The sequence below is a fragment of the Melopsittacus undulatus genome, chromosome 3 (genome assembly GCF_012275295.1).
Source record: "Melopsittacus undulatus isolate bMelUnd1 chromosome 3, bMelUnd1.mat.Z, whole genome shotgun sequence".
In the NCBI taxonomy this organism is placed as follows: domain Eukaryota; kingdom Metazoa; phylum Chordata; class Aves; order Psittaciformes; family Psittaculidae; genus Melopsittacus; species Melopsittacus undulatus.
The window spans coordinates 70,199,857-70,217,637 of record NC_047529.1 but is presented as its reverse complement, the minus strand read 5'-3'; the positions used below and the strand labels follow the sequence as shown (position 1 = coordinate 70,217,637).

General features: G+C 40.3%; 1 protein-coding gene across 5 annotated transcripts in view; it reads left to right on the top strand.

The window, feature by feature from the left end:
• Positions 1-11,253: 11,253 nt before the first annotated feature.
• Positions 11,254-17,781, top strand: part of EPB41L2 (erythrocyte membrane protein band 4.1 like 2) — a 98,370-nt gene continuing 91,842 nt past the window's right edge. For all 5 annotated transcript variants that reach the window (XM_034060629.1, XM_034060628.1, XM_034060627.1 and 2 more), the window contains exons 1-2: positions 11,254-11,340; positions 15,131-15,212. The gene's annotated coding sequence lies outside the window, so the exon portion shown is untranslated. The remainder of the gene's footprint in view (positions 11,341-15,130; positions 15,213-17,781) is intronic.

Here is a 17,781-nt window from a genome sequence, read left to right as displayed (position 1 = left end):
CAGAAAACTACAAATAGACCTCACAAAACCAGGGTAACTGATGCCTGCAGGAGCAGAGAGGCTAAGACTGTCAGGCTTCCTGTAGGATAGAGGCTTACTGATTCGAGAGAGGGAGAATAAATAACGCTGCTAGGCTGGAAGCCAAGCCACTAGAAAAGAGTTGTGGAGCAAAGGGGACTCCAGGTGAAGTCCCTGAACACCACCACCTCCAAACAACAGATTTGTGAGAGGCTGCCATTGTGCAAAGGAGCAGCTGAAGGTGCCAAGAGATGTTTAACCTCCCTTTGCAAGGCTGTGAAAAACTGTTTGGCTATAAAGTATTCATGCAGTATAGAACTGTATTGTAAAGTAAGGATAACATTATTTATGCTTATGTTTTTTTATGTACTTCCTTTTTTTATTTATACCTGTACTAAACAATGTTGACAGTATATGAGATTACAGACCAATGCTTGCCATGAGTTGAATTGCATAGGGTCTGCAAGCACTATGTGCTATAGCAGAACATCACTAATCCACAATAATGCAGGGAAGCCCCAGTGCAGATTAGCAGGGTTTGTGGATTACAGACTGTGAGGGCATTTGAGGAGAAGTCAGCCATGCCTTACTCCAGGCTCCTCTTCCCTCTCAGTAGTGCAGTGAGTCAGTGGAAGGGGCTGCAAGCGGCACCACTGTTCTGTTCAGCTCCAAAGGACATTACAAGCAACATCAATGTTGCCATCATTTCTTTTTCAAAAGCCATAGGAGGCCAACTCCAGAGAAATGCACTTCTGGTCTCCCCTAAATCACACACTTAGCATACACCTGCTGTGCAGACACATTAGATCAATTTAAAGTGAAGTTACCTTGTGAATATGGAATTGCCAACGAACTCTAATCTGCTCTGGGCACAACTCCCATGGGTATGTGTTACTCTGTGTGTGCAAGTTAGACCTTGAATGCAAAAGTTAGTTACCCAGAGTTTCTGGGCAAAACACTAGTCATGTAAACAAATACACTGTGTTACTGCTAGTCTCTGATTTTATATATATGTATATATATAATGGTTATTTCCACTCACCCAGAGGACAACATCATTGCCTAATTCACATTAATCTAAAACTGCACACAGGATAACCATGTTTCTCACTAATGATACAATTAGCCACATAAATTTTTAACAGTGGGGGATGTTTTTATTTGTATGAAACTGAAATACTACTAGATGTCATATGAATAACAATCAAAGTTAGTATCATGATAAATATCAGTATAGTAACCATTTTGGTTAAAGATTTTATGGATACATGCAATAATAAAAAATTGGAAATTGAACGACTAGGCCAAATATTTATATTAATTGTAATTTCTTCCTTTCAAGAAGCAAAATGAATAATCCATATTGAAAAAAAAATAAGAGTGTGAAGCTTTTGGCTGTGGGTCAGGCAAATTTTAAATTATCTGAAAATCAGGATATTAATAATTTTTGATACAAGACATCACAGATGTCTTGGGAATGTCACGGCTATACATGGTATGCTTTTTTTTATGCCAAGAAATGACCTGAGGCAAACACTCAGGATAGATGATTTTGAAGAGATTAGCTTTTCATGATGCACATTTTCCCCTTAGTGCTCTGTAGGCTCAACCTGTAAGTCTATGCATTTTAAGTTTATTGACCTTTTGGAATATAGTACTTGAAAACTGGTAACAGATTTCTTTGAAAATCAGTGCCAGTTGTGAAGCTGCTTGTTACCCACTATTTGTTCTTGAGTGTGATTAATAATAATAAAAAATCATGTAATTGAAATTGTAAACTGTAATTGATTAAAAATTAAATACTCATTCCATTCTTCCTGGGGAAAGCAAAATGTAGAAGAGGTGGATGTTTTATCTGGATGTCTCTCAGACATATATATTAATGTAGTTCATCACAGACCAAAAAAACTTCCAAAAGTCAATCCTAACCTTTCCATGAGAAAACACTGTGTAGGAACAAACCAGCATTTGCTTCTTCATCTTATTTTCACCTAAGCTCTAAAGAGCTGATTCACACTGCTGGCCATATTTCAATGTAAAACATACAGGATAAATTTCAGGTCATTACTGTCAAGAGAGGTTGGTTTTTAGTGATGCAGTGCAGTGAAGGCAGGATTTGCCCTTTGTTTCTCCTATCACCACTGACGTCAGTGGACTGACTTTTTACTGGAGTAGTGACAATTAGAAACATCAACGAAAGTAACAATTTTGCTTTAAAATACATTTTTCTGACAACAGCGCACATGGTATTTTCTCAAGGAATTTGCTGTGAAGGTATTTAAGCCTAACTAGCTGCATGGGAAATCTCTTGTGGGTAAAGCTAGTTTCTAGCCCTGCAAACAGACAAAAGGTATGAACTATGTAGGTCTGCAGGACTGAGGTCTTAGCAACCTTGGGCCAATCAATACAAACATTAAAACCCAGCTATATGGCAACCTGTCGATAGCCCGAATCAGCCATGGTTACAATATAGATGGGGCTCCACAAGCTATTCAAAGAAAACATTGCAAAAGCTGCTTGCCATTTAATGATTGCATTAACAGCATTATCTACCACCTAATCGATGTTGTGACTGACAGCTTTGCAAATCAGATTAGCTTTCAGTCTGTGTATGATAGTAGTGTGGCCAGGAATGGAAAATTGCACAGGCCCCAATTTATGGCAGATGAACAACAACAGTCAAAGGTATCAAACAGAAAATCACTGGTATTGTGGATTAGTTGTAACAACTAAACCCCAAAATGTATTAAAATCACTCGTGTGATTTTATGCTCATCTTGCATCACATCACACCAATGCTGCTTGCATACAGTGAGGGGAAGTTCCCACCCAATGACATCATAGTTTGTCTTTGGCTACAGCAAGCTACATATTTTTAAAGAGGTCCTGTTTGTTCCATAACTGAACTCTTCACCTTTTGATTATGTTTTGTTGGGGGAGAAGGGGGGGTTAAAGGGAAGAAGCCTGCTAGTAAATTTACTTTAACTTGGCTTTCACAGGCTCAGACTTGGGTGGGCTGCATTCCCTTCTCCGGTTACACCCTACCTGAAATCCTTGTATGTTAAATCACTTTACTAGTTCAGCCTTAATGATTGGGTCATACTCTGGGAAGCAAGTCCAGAGATACTGGAAATGTGTGCTTACAAAACACACTAATTGTAGAAAAGTATGTGGATAAACTACAAGAGGAACACTGGGACTGCACTGAGAAAAGCTCAGTTATTTGGAAGAAAAAAATCTCTCTTAGTTGTGATGAAGTGTCACAAAATACACATAACATGCTACATGTCCAGTGACACATTTTTATGAATAAACCCCTTGCTAATCAGGAAACTTTATTTTGATATACTAACACCAACCTGAATATTCTGTTCTGCTTCAGCTGATACAAATGCATTCCCTATTAATTATATCTTCTTTGCTCTGTGAAAGGCTTACACAGTTGTGGGAACAGTCACATCATGAGGAGGAGCTGGGTTGTCACACAAGTATTGATATGAGAGAAAGATATTCTGTAAATATCTGGATCTTTGTAGCAGCAGACCAGGCTATTGATAAGCTTGAACTATTACAGAAGTTTTATGTCACAATCAAGTGAATGGATTTATTATTACAGTTACAGGCACACAACTTTTGTGTTTTCCATAGCAGCAATCTCCAAGATGGGATCAGCAGGCAATTTTCTAATGGTCTGTAGATGATATGGTACATAGTGCTGCTTTCTTCTTTCTAGATACTCAGAGGAGTAGCCAGGAAGAAAAAAAAGTCAGGGATCTTATTTAAGAACTTGGAATGGGACAGAAATAAGTATCTTAACTGCCTCTTCTATCCTTATATGTGGTGTCCTCACAGAGAGAAAGTGAAGGCTGGAACCTAAATATCTTCTTAACATTGTTTTTCCATTGGAGCATTTGCTGTGGTTATCCCTGTTCCACAAATGAAATAGGAGGTGACACCACCAGTATCCTGTGTCCCTCACTACGGCCTCAGAAAACTTGCTTTTAAGGATCCTCAGCACATATCCCAAAGAGAAGCAGAGTGGATGCTGGATATTTTTTTTATTTTGAAAAAAATTTAGCTTTCAGGAAAATGGTTGGATATGGTATAAAATCTGTGGGTTTTTTTCTCTTTACTGGAACTGTGAGGAGAAGAAATGTGTAACTACCATGCTTGGGTGGTGGTTGGTTTTGGTGGTTGTTTTTGAGGGGTGTTGCTGATTTGAATTTGTGCCTATGTTGTGAATTCCTGTTATTAACTTTTTGCCATTGGAAAGTTTCAAAGCTTAGCAGGAAAATAAAGTCAGCAAGTGGTAGAAACTTGAAACATTGTATAAAGAAATAGGGGAAGTATAGAAATATTCTGTTCAAAGTTCTTGCAGGAATTTAACTTTATTCCTTTACAAGTATTCTGATACATATTCTAGTTTGTCTTTGTCAGAGCAGTGAGGCCAAGACTCCCATGCAGATCTGTGGGGTTAATATGTAACTCATCTAATTAACCAATATCACCTTTCCTCATTGTGTGGTCTGTCACATTGCAGTATGTTCTTTCCAAAGCATTCTTGGTGAATGGTTTGGCTTCCTATCATAGGCCACTGTGATACAAGACCTTCTTTAAAGAATAATGGTGAGTCTGTTCCTATGAGGTGTTAAGTGATTTATACTGAGTTATAATCAGACTCAGCTTCTTTGAACTTTGCTAAGTGTAAGGTTGCCCACAGCTTGGTTTCAAGTTTTTTGTCTGGATGATTCTAGCAATATGTATGATAGATACCACGCTGGTGACATAAATACCCATTTTGCCAACAAGGACAATGGGACCAAAGTGGGACCTTAGCCTATCTGGCACAGCTTTTATGGGACTCCAAAATAAATAAAAAACAAGCCTCCCAGCCTACATTTTTTCCAATATTCTATTTATCAGCTGCATGAAAATGCCTTTCAAATGTAATAATTCTTCATAGCTTTTCTAAGCTAAGTGAGAGCCCTCTCACACAACCCCATCTGCTCACTCTGAAATTGCAAACTGAAAGTCAAAACAAGAAAATCTTTACCCCCAGGAGGAAAACAGATCAGTGTGATCAGTACAGTCCACAGACTTGGTAGCTACAATTCTTCAAAAAAGAGTAGAGATTAGAGATTATACAGGAACACAGAAACCTTGGGTTGCTGCAACAGCGCCTATGCACAACCCTGCACAAAGAACATGTGGGCTCCATCCTTGAATTATCTTAACTGGACAGCAATAAGATGTGCCTCTGCAAGTTACATTATGATATTACTATTATTGTTAATGCACATGTATCCATTTTATCTAATCCTTTCCACACTAACACTAGTATCTTAGACAGCATGTTGTTCCAGTCCTCTCTCTTATATTCATCTTCTTTCTTTTACACTGTATGACTGAGCCAGCTGTTTTGGCCTCTTTACAAAGTGTTAATTCTCTCATCTCAAATGCTTTTTACTTTATGGCCTTACACCTAAAAGATGTAGCTAGTGTGTATGTGCCAAATTTATCCATCACAGCTTTTGATTTGATGAAGACAAACTCTTTCCTAACAGAGTCTTGAAGCTTTCATCAGTACTTAAATAAATTAGAATCAGAAACACTTTAGTTAACAGATTGTATATGAATTGAGAATTATCAGCTTTGCAATTGAAATATCAGAGACACATCAATCATGTTTTCACTAAGTTACTAAAAAAACACATCCTTTGTATTTCTTATTTTTTCCTTGGAGTCTCTTTTGGTTGGTATGGTGCAGCTGTGAAGTACGTAAATTACTTTCTTTCATAATGACTTTCGTTCTCTAATTTATTACCACACAATAATGTTTCAACTATGTTTCTTTTGCCTTAACTGATTTCAAGCCCTGACTGGTCTGCCAGGTTGGATCTTTCTGTCTGTTGTGGATGTTTGCTCTACAAACAAAATCTAGGTCTTCAGCAACACTTCCCACTTACCCATGCCAATATTTGTTATCCGCTTCACTACCCAGTCGGTCGCAATGCCAAGCAGCAACATCAAGAGAATACAGGCTTTTCACTTCAGCAATCACTTTGAACTACTGGTTGTTTTTTGCTGTTCAGGGGAATTTATGTGATGGCATTGATTTTGATACTTAACAACACTACAGAATCAAAACAAATCTACAGATAAAAAACAAATATCACCCAATTTTATGACCAACATGGTGTACTTTCTATGTAATTCTCTCCCTCCCTCTTATCTCCAGATGAATAGAGTTTAAATTAATTGTGTTTACCTTATATCACATACTGCTCATATTCTGTGGGTTTTTGTTGTTATTTTGTGTTTTGCCATTAACACTCCTAACTCTACAACTTCTATTGCTATAAAAGGTGCAAATGCCCCACTTAAGGTGTGCCTTTTCTTCCAGAGATAAAAGCAAGCTTCTTTTCTTTAACGGTATGGTATAACAATCAACAGACCTGTCCTAACTGGAGGACAACCCTCAAACCAGTATAGCAGTAACCAAGAAGCAATTAAGCAATTCAGAAGGTGCATTCACAGGAAAGAGTCTTTTAATCAGTAGTGTCTGCAAGATTGGAATCTCAGTAATTCCAAAACCTTACAATTACATTTATCATCTTATAATCACCATATAAGAGCTATCAGAGTGGGATTTCTACATTTGTCCCCTCTGCCAGCACCACAGTTAGAGTCTGAGAAAATTCATGCCTTCATACTGCAGCAATATAACTTGTCTCTTGTTTCGGGCTGTATCTGATGTGTCAAAATCTGAGGCCAGAGGGAATCCACAGCGCTGTTCTACTGTGAGAAACGCAAAGCAGAGTCACACATTCCTTGATGAGCAATCAAAGATAGCAACATCCATTCCTGTGATGCCACAAGGTACCTTTCACATGACCACATGCATGTGCCTAAGTCATGTAACCCTGAAACGCTGCATACAAATTATATTACAGGGCACATGAAGGCTCATGTGCCAGTAGATTAAAAATACTGTCCATGATGAACATCATGATCAGTAATGCCGTTTTATCATAGTAGAATTACAGGTACATGAACTTCTTTTCTTAGAGCACATTTTTATGCTGCAGCACATTTTCTATTCATTGTGGAAGATATTTTCACCTACTTTTCCAATGCCTTTGAGCCTTCCTGAATGTCAGCAGGCAGACCTTTGGGCAAAAAAAGGAAATACATTTCCTATCCAGATAGCTGTCTTTTAGAAGCTTATTCCTATCAATAAGTAACTTTACAGGAGGAGAGACACTCTTTCAGGACCCATTTCTAAACCACTCTGTATTTTACTCATTAAAAACCAGTGATGACGCTGAATAGCTGAAGTAGCTAAAATTAAGTTTAACAGTAATTCTATGATTGTATTAGGAATAGATTATGTAGTTTTATTGTATCTACTTTGTCCATTTCTTGGAAAGTTTTTTGTTTGCTTTTTGAGGTTTTTTCCTAAATTTATAAAATGGAGATATTTTTATAAACAAGAAGGCATCATTTTTGCTTATGTTGTGCTCTCATTTAAAATAAAATAGTTTAACAAACAGTGCTGATGGCTGTGCCATGAGGTTAATCCATAGGTGTCCCTGCCCATGGCAGGGGGGTTGGAACGACATGATCTTAAGATCCTTTTCAACCCTAACTATTCTATGATTCTATAATTCTATACAGGAGGAGTTACCTGAGTGTTATTTAAGTAAAGCCAAGAAGCCAACTGATGCAAGAGCTGAGCAAGCAGCCACTTTGATTGTAGATTTATAATCTATAGAAACAACAGCTCCAATATGAGGTCCAAAATTGACTGTGTTTACATTCAGTTGTATTGCTGCAGTCTTTATATCTCTTAAACAAGTGTTGGTTGTACCAGCACTTTCAAGAGATCTTGCATACTGAGTGCTACAACATATAAGTAACATTCTTATCACTGTAGCACCTACACAAAATTAGATGTAAACTCGGAAGAGTGAAAAGGGCATAGAGGATAATATTTGAAGCTGCATTAATGGCATTTCTCTAGTACTAGTGCAGCAGCAGTGTATCTCCAAAGAAAACAGCAGATTATGAAAATTGTCACCTGACATGCTGTAGGGAGAATGACACAGATTTTATCTGGCTACCCAGATATTTCATTACTTTGCTTATGAAATTGTCTGTGTCTACACTTTAGGCCACATACATCCCACAGTAAAAGAGTTAAGGGAAAGCATACACCAAAAATTGTGTTATATTTTATACTGTTTAAAGAAAAGCAGTATATCTTTTAGATTGAGTGAAACAGGTTATTTATTTTTTCAGAATTGTACATCAGAGAAGAAGGAAAGTTTGTCATAAGGCAGCAGATCTTTTCAGGAAAAAGGCCCAAAACGAGTGTGAGAGCAAACATCAGCATAATTGAAGCCCTCAGGGAGGCACAGCTAACTGGGATTCTCAACAGAGGTGTCTGACTCTCTCTGAAAGATGAAAAAAATGAGTCTGAAGCAATTTCTTTCAGACTCTTCCTGACTTTTTGCAACTAAGGAAATTTCATTACAGGCGTTTCCACTGGTTTTATCAACATTGGCAACATTACTGAAGACCAGATTGTTGCAGGTGCAGCTGTCTGTAGTACTGTGCCAATTAAACTTTGTCAGGCCAATGGTATTAAATACTGGCAGTCACACAAGTGCTAGCATTAAGAAAGAGCAGTTTAGATGATGTAGACTCAGGTAGCCTCAGAAAGCTGCAGAGACCAACAGCTGAGCCTGTAAATTAAGCCTTTTATAGTAGTAGCTATTGGTTGTAGGCAGGCATGTGAAGCAGCTATATTCTTTCTTGAGAAACTGGAGCATAATCTATCATTCCTTATGTCAAAGCATCTGAGGAATGAATCAGGGAAGATCCTATACAGAGTTTTAGAGTCCATTCTGCATATAAGAAGCATCTAGAGGTAAGATCCTAATCAATTGATGCTGTGGTAATTTTAGCACTTGCTATATCAAAGAAAATAAATAAATAAATAAAAACGAAACTGCACAGTGACTGGTTTTCCTGAAAAAGAAAAATTATACAAATGATACTCGATCTCCTCTTTCAAAGAGTCAAAGGTTTTTATTTTTTATGCCATTTTTGAATGCAGAGCAACAGATACTGAAAGTATTTCATTACCTTAATTTATACATTATAATAAAATATAAAGATTGCAAAATCATAGAATCATAGAATAGCTAGGGTTGGAAAGGACCTTAAGATCATCTCATTCCAACCCCCCTGCCATGGGCAGGGACACCTCACACTAAACCATATCACTCAAGTCTTTGTTTAACCTGGCCTTGAACACTGCCAGGGATGGAGCATTCACAGCTCCCAGGGCAACCCATTCCAGTACCTCACCACCCTAACAGTAAAGAATTTCTTCCTTATATCCAATCTAAACCTCCCTTGTCTAAGTTTGAACCCGTTACCGCTTGTCCTGTCACTACAGTCCCTAATGAATAGTCCTTCCCCAGCATCCCTGTAGGCCCCCTTCAGATACTGGAAGGCTGCTATGAGGTCTCCATGCAGCCTTCTCTTCTCCAGGCTGAACAGCCCCAAAATATAAATTATTTCACTGCACAGTTCTGCTCCAATGTAGAATAATTTCTTCTGTGCACTGAAAAAAATTAGTCATGGCTTGGTGTGCATATGAGGGTTACGTGGGAAGTCTGTGGTTAACTTTAGGTTAAAATTCATAAAAGGGATAAAGTTGCACAGGAAACATATAGTGTGTGCTGGATTATGTAAATTCAGTATGACTGCATGTAATGAGAAAAAAAGATCAAAGCTAAGAGAGGTCTTATTTCCTTAACCAGCTAGTTCTTTAGTTGTTTTGGGTTTTGGTTGTTTGGGTTTGGTTTTTTTGTTTGGTTTTTTTTTTGGTGTTTTTTTTTTGGGGGGGGGGTTGTGTTTTTGTTTGGGTTTTTTTTTTTTTTTTACACCTGTTAGTACTACATTTCTCTCTCAGCGTTTTCTTTTTCTTGTATGTACATGCACAAATTGCAGGCCAAAATATCACCTCTCAGTCCACGATTTGACACACCTTTTGTACGCTAGAAGTTACAAAGAGAATGAAAAAGCTAATACATGGTTTAAAGGAGAGGCCAATGGCTTAAAGACCTGTCCTAAGGTGGAGGTGGTGTCAAGGGCAGACTGCCCACAGCACCCCTAGGGCCTGCAGCATCAGGTTTTTCTTATCTGGTCTCTCAGCAGTCACCCTCCACAAAGTCATCTGAAAGATCTTTAGCTAAGTGAAGGACAATCCCTATCAAGACTGTAGAGCATTAGAAAATACAAGTTGAAAGGAGATCTATATCCAATCCTCTGCTCACATCAGAGCCAGCTGTGTAGTCAAAGGCGGTGTTGCTCAGGGCTGTCCTCTTTTGGGAGTGTAGAGCCCCCGAGGAACTCACTCCACTGCCCTGCTGCTCTCAGGAGCAAGGAAAACTTATTTACAACCTGTCTGAACCTCTCATTTCAACTCTCGACTGTTTTCCCTCAGCCTCTCACCACGCAGCACTGGCTGTGTCTTCTCAACCACCTTCCCATGGGTGCTGCTGTGAGCCCTCCAGCGTTACCACTTCCCCACGCTAAATCAGTCCCGACCCTCAGCCTCCAAGCACAGGACGGGTGCTCTGGCCCGGCCACCTTGGGACCCCGCTGAGCTCCCACCGGTGTGCCCGTGTTCACCAGCGCGGGCCCCCGCTGGGCAGGGTAACCGCCTCTTCCCTTCAGCACTGCCACCCGCCCACCCCGCCGTGCCACCGGCCTCCTTCGCAGCCCGGCAAGAGCTCGTTCCGCCTAATAGCAGCGGATTACGAGTCTGCGTGGAGACACAGCCACGGCAGGGACTGCAGGACAGCGGCATCCCGCCGCCCGCAGCCGTGCCCAGGGAGCCGAGGAGGGGAGGGGCAAGGCGGCGCCTGCGGCAGACCGCACAGCCCGCCCGGTGCTCTGGCTCGCCTGCAGCGCTCCCAGGCAGCCGCCCCTCCGGTGCAAGTGTCCCGGTGGCACCCCTGAAGCCCACCCCACAGCTCAACTCCACCACAAGGAACCCAACCCCACCACGTCCCTCACGGCCAGCGGCTGTTGGAAGTGGCCCAGGAAGAGGGGGCGGTGGCGAAGCGCCTGCTGTAACGATTGACGTAAGCTCCAGCCAATAGCAGCGGGGCGCGGGGGCGGGCGTGACGCGGATTCGCCGTGGGGCGGTGCCGGCGGGGGGTTCTCCCGTACTGCGCTGACGGCTGCAGTTGGAACTTCGGTATCGTGTGTGAGGCTGGGCGGCGGCGGGCGCTTGGGCAGCAGGTACCGGAGAGGTGTGGGTCCTCGGGCACTGCGGCCCGCAGCCCGGCCTCCCGCTGGTGGGGGAGGCGGCAGGAGGGCGCCGGGCAACCGCAGCGCTGCGGCGGAGAAGAGGGGCTGCTGTGCGCCGAGGGGCCGCTTTGCCCTGCATCCGTCAGCGCTTTCCGCCGTCCGATGCGGGATGCGGGGGCTGCGGGCGGGGCTGGGCCGGGTGATCGTCCTGTGGGCCGAGTTGCCCCCTTTCTCCCGGCCCCGAGCGGCTGTTGGGCGGGTGGGAGGTCGGTTGGTGGGGGCTGTCAAGAGTCGGGGACGGCAGGGGGCGGCAGCGGCCCTGAGGAACCGTGTCCGGAGCGGTGGCCTCGGTGGGGGAGATCATCTCGGTGCTGCAGCCCCTCCTTTCCCTGGGGCCTTTCCCTGCTCCTGGGCGGACAGGGGTCTCTGAAGGGGCTGACTTCTCCCTCCCGCCTCTCCCCCATGGGTTTGGGCGCCACTTCCTGCGAGTCGCGCCGAGGGGAGCAGCTTCTCGCCGCTCAGGTTCAAATCTCCCTCGCGGGGCTGCCTCGCCGGGCACTGCCCGCCCGCCGCTCTGCCCTATGAGCCTGCTGGAGCACGGCCCGTCAGGGTTGGGCGTGCTCCTGCGGTCCCGCCCGGCCTCGCATCTGCTGCCCTGTCGCGTCCGCCGCTTCCTCATCAGAGGCAAGGAGGAGAGGAGGATTTTTTTCCCTGAAAATATGTCCTGTTTTCTGCTGGTTACTCTCCCGCACCAGTCATGTGAATACTGAGAGAGGAGTGTTTAATTTTTTTCCTCTTCCTGCTAGAGCAGTACTCCTCATTCTGATAACTTCATCTGTTTGCATCTTGGGCAGTTTCTTTCACCTCTAAGTGAGCAACTGCAGAAAAATGCGCTAAATAGGATTCTGCACTAGAGCTGTTGATCAGTAACTAGATGGGGGATGAAGTTGAGGAAGACTGCACATTCCTAATTTTCTTAAGAATAAGACTAAAGGTCATCTTAGAATCCAATTGTGTGTGTTCTTTATCTACTATTAAAAAAAAAATGTCTACCTTTCACCATGTAATGACCTGGCCTCTGTCTGAACATTAAGCACTGACATCTTTAAAAAAATTAGGTGTTATTTATAAATTTAGGTCCTATAAATTCATCTTCTATTATTGTTCTTTTGGGAGGCTGTGATTACAGGGCAGTAAAGTCTGAATACTCTCAAAAGAGCTATTAACTCTGTGGTAACATTTTTAGTGCATCGTTTTTCCACAGGTGAACATACTGCAGAGTTGAAGTTAATGCCTTCTGATGTTAATAGTACTGTGCATGCATGTGTATGGCTGGAATGGATTTAAGGGAGGTTACTCTATGAATGATTGTTGATTGACAGAAAGGTAGTTGCTTTGAGGGTTTGTCATCTTAATGATTAGGATTTCCAGAAACAGCTTCTGAAATAAATCACTGACAGGGAACAGGTAATAGCCAGCTAGGGAGTAAACTTGGGTTAAGGTGCTTTGATACCAGTAATAACCAGCAAGCAGATCAGTTAGTTGGGTTTTTTTTTTTTCTTCGTATAAAGCTAAGACCCATTTTTAATTAAACCAGTCTAATTTATAGCTTTTTCATTGACAGGTAGTGCTTTACTTGGCTTTACTGCCTCATTTTCCTGTCTGCTAGCATGGGTGCTTCCAGAGTGTTAGTGAAATGCAACAAGCACATAGTTCTGCAAAACTTAGCCTTCAGCAAGTTCTCACAAAACCACGTATTTCCAGACCTGGAGTGTTTGAAACCAGAAGTGGTGTGATATTTTTAAGTTTCTAACATCAGATAAATTCAGCCCCTAAGCTGCAGAGCTGTCCTGTTATGGAACAGACCTAGTTCAGAACCAGTTTTGTGGCATCCTGGGTTACACAGAAGCAATCCTGAAAGGGCGTTCAGCTGAAGCATCCTGCTTCAGCCTACTCTACTCCTTTCTGACAAGTTTCCATTTCTGCTTGCCATGCTGTTCTCTATCTGATCTTAACCTCTATGGTGGGAAGTTAAAACTGCTTTCTCTTGCTTAAATTGCAGAGTTCTAATGAGTTTGATTCCCATTGTGCTTACGCTGTGACATTCCCTTCCATGTTTTCAGAGGTTATGGATCTCAAAGTTTCATCTCAAAGCAGATGAGCTTGTATTGTAGCAATATCATTTAGAATGGTTCAGGCAAGGCTTTCAAAAATTGTATGTATGCTGTGCGCACACATCTTGCAGTAAAGAGGGAGAGCTCAAATTGAACAGTCAGGGCTGTGTGGAATGGACTTCCAGGCTTCAGTTCTTTGAAAATATACCTGTTGTTCCCCTTCCGGTTTGATAAATCTCCAGAAATTGCAGTCAATTCATAATATTGTATTACCACTTTTTGGTACGACTTAAAAAGTAGGAGCAAATGAAGCACTCTGAAGCCATTCTGACTTGTTGATGTGAGTTAATTAAGTTTTAGCAACAACACTGAGTATGTCTCATTTTGAGAGGATAACCTGAAGAATAATTGCATTTCTTATTGTATTCAATATAATCTGAATAATTTAGTGAAGTCAGATATAGGCAAAATATGCATTTTTCTATGTGGCCATCTCCTAAGCATACATTTAAAGATGAACAGTATGGGCCATAGAGAATGAGGAAGTGTTCTGGGAAGTAAATACATTTGAAAGACATGTTGTGGGTTGTGAATAATAATAATTTGAACATAACTTCTCTGTAAGTTCTTATTAAACTAGGTATATACAAAACATTAAATATATGACAAAGTAATAAAACCTTTCTGTAGTTGATGCTTATGTGATTCGTTTTGGAATTCTGTGTTCACTTTTGGCATTAAACTTTAGAAAGTTGAGAGTAATAACATGAAAGAATTGCAAAAGTTACATGAAGAACTGGGAAGCACATTTCAGTACAAAGATTTATCTATTTAAGGATTAAGAAGGGATGGAACAAACTAAAATGGTGATAGTTGTGCCTGTAATGTGAATGACAACCATTGATCATGGCTGTGAAAGGATTTAGTGGCAGGAAAAGGATCTAAATAGTTTATATTAGTAATAGTTATCTCTCTAGTGCATTACTCTCCTTGAAAGAGGACAAGTTTTCTATGTTTTGGTTTATTGTGTGTAAATTTCAGGAGGGTAAAAATGGTTTTACCGACGGTTGTTGTGTATAGCAATATTTGCCATTAGATATCTTTAAAGCAAGATTAAATGCTTTCCTGAGAAATATGTACTAATTCTAACAGTGGTTTCATTCTGGAACTGATCATAAGTTGGGGGGATCAGGAGGAGGGAAGGTGGGCTTTCTCCTCATTGCACGCAAAATTAACCCAAGAAAAGTGGTATTGGAAAACTATTTGTTGTATACTTGAACAATGGCCGGACACAAGAAAGGAAGATGGGAGCAAGAAAAGGGGATGTGGAAGTGTCTGATTGTGTTATAGCCTAGGTTATACAAGAAGTCAGACTACAGGGGTGTTATTTTTGGTTTTCTAAACGGAAAGACTCATCTTGACTTAAGAGTGTTAGACTTTACAATTAACTGCTACACTTCAGTTTTTTAAAAGGAGATAAAATCAAAGAGCAAGTTAAATGATTGTGTTGGTGGTTTGTTTTTTTTTTCTTCCTATGTGAAAGGGTGTTCACGTTTTAAAAAGGTACTTAAGCACAGTTCAATTTCACTTCTCTGGTTTTGTAATTCACTCGGTGGGTGGGATAGTTTTCGATGTAATTTGACTCCAAATTTAACTCCTTCTGACAGGCAAAGAAGATACTGTGCTGTTACCCAGTTGTCACAGTTAACTGGATTCTACTAATCTTCAAGACTTCTATTGGACTGAAAGGTAACTTGTAATTAACTTTTTTTTATGTCAGAAAATTCACTGTAGGAATTTACTAAATAGGTGAAGTTCTGTGTTCTGTTTCAACTTGTCCAGTATTTCTGCTGTAGTAATAAATTTACATGATTTAAAGTGTCAGTTTTGTAATGTTATACAGGAAATAACATTAATGATACAGGAAATATTTAGATTTTTAGCAAATCTTATTTATTAATTAAAATGTTTGTGATACAAGCTCTTCTGTTAAGGTAATTTTACTGGTAACTTATTTCCTACATAGACTTCACTTTGAGTGCTTTGTGAAGATTTACACTCTTAAGTGCAGGCCACATCAACAGATCATTGATTCATTAGTATTGGGTAATCAAAAAATAGCCATTCTCTTTGGCTAGTCAAATAAGAAAATGTTCTGTGTATGGTATGAGATTATAGACTTGCCTGTTATGCAAGTGGGGCAGCTCAACGGGAATGCAGGCTTGTTTATTTTAACCAGCATGGGGGGAAAAAGTTTGTTTCCATTGCAATAGTGTCTGTTAGGTTAGTGGCATTGTGCAAACACTACCTTACAGCAGCTCTACAAGTGGTGTTGCCTGCCCAGCAAGCTGTGTAGGCATTGCTGACAATAATGCTGAATAGTGCTGTGTGATTTCAGTTTCCAGCTCCTGGCTTGGTTTTTTCATTTTATATTACTCATGTAGCTCCTTACATCTGACATACTACCTTGAAAATAGAAACAATCAGGAGAAATCTGTGGACTAGATATGTAAAACTTGAAACCCAAACAGAAACACAAATCCTTTTTCCCTTTTCCAGTAATTCTGGGCTGCATCTCCTTTAATTCTTTACTCAGTTGTAGGTAATTTTTATGAGGTCTCATAAAGGAGAATTTTAGATGCCTACCTTTTGCTCTGCACATCACATGTTTCATGACTGGACTTACAAGATTCTCTGAAGGCCTGACTTCAGTGAGGTTGGCCTCTTGTATAAAAATTGATTGGCTGGCCCTGAATACTCTCAGAAGCAGATAGTTATATTTTACTGGTTTTTGGTTTGTTTTTTTTATTTTTTTTTGTCTCTCTAATGGAGATAAGGTCCTACTGCTGTTCATCTGTGTAGTGCTTTCATTAATAGTAGCTTGGCTCTTCAGAGACCTCATTGAGAAGGAGCATTGCAGGAAGATACTCCCTTTAAAACTGGAGACTTGTCAGTGTGTAGGTGGTTAACTGGGTATTTTACTTAATATTGCATCTACCATGGTGCTCATATTCATCTGTGTCTTAGTTTCTCTTCCCTGCCTTCTTTCTGACCTGTCTTTAACTTACCTTGCTGTTAAATGATGCAGCCTGTGTGCTCTATGATGTCATTGTTAGAAGTGTTTGGTATTGAATAGTAAAATAGAGTTAGCCAAGGGAAGTTTAAAGGGAACTGTGGATTGCCAGGGTGCTCCAGATTTGAATCTCCCTTTTGCTTCTACGTTGTCTACATGGTTTTCTGTTTGCAAAGTGGTAGTTCTGGAGAAAGGTTCTGTAGGAGAAGATGTTCAGTTACCAGAAAATAAAAATAGACTCTGAAAAAGTGTGGGGTCTTTGAAAGATCAGTTTCATTTTAAATTGCTTGCACTGATGACAAAGCAGAGTTTAACCAAATATTTATTGTTGAAATTACTCTATAATTAGTAGTGTTGTACAGCTAAATGTAACACCAGATTTTACTGTAAATTACTGCTATCCCATTACTGTGGCTTGAGAAGTATAGACTTTAACTGTGGTATTCTTTTTAGTGGCCTGAATAAGAATTTGACTACAATGTTTTAAGAAGATAGTTTTTATATTTTTAATAACATTCTTCAGTACATATTTAAAATGCATGATGTGCTGTCTTACCACAATGGAAAATTAAACCAGCTTTTTCTAATTTGAAACATTCAGTTGTCCTGTATATGGGATTAAAATGTATATTCTTGTTGTGAATGTGGACTAGGCAAACTTTTACATTCTGATTGACTCAGCATGTATCCTGCTTCTTCTGAAAATGAAACCAAAATTAGAATCTGATGATAAAAATACGCACTTAGGTTTCATGTTTGAAACATTTTTATTGCTTCCAGTTACTCATAAAAGCAAGAATTAATTAATTAAATATTTTAGAGTACACTGAGTCAAGCTCCTTTGAGTTTGAACATTTTGACTTTGGAACTGCAAGTTCTTGTTCAATTCCCAAATTGAACAAGTTTTGTACTTTGTAGTCACTATATATACGTGAACTGTTTGCTGTTTCTTAAGCTGGAAGAAGCTGCTTTATCCTGTTTGGTTTACTCCTTTTGAAGTTGTACTTAAATGCTGTACTTAAATAATACTGTAACTACTGTTGTTCCATCATCAGTTGGTTAAAGAAATCTGGCGAAAGAGCAAGCCTGTACATCACTGATAATGTCTTAGGGCACTGGATCCTTTCCCTTGAATAGTTTTTTTGGGTACTTTTCCTTTTAGGATATTGCATTATTGGACCATGAATCAAGCAAATTTTGGAGGAAAAGAGGTGGGGAAGTGGGGCATAATCCCTAGCAAAACCC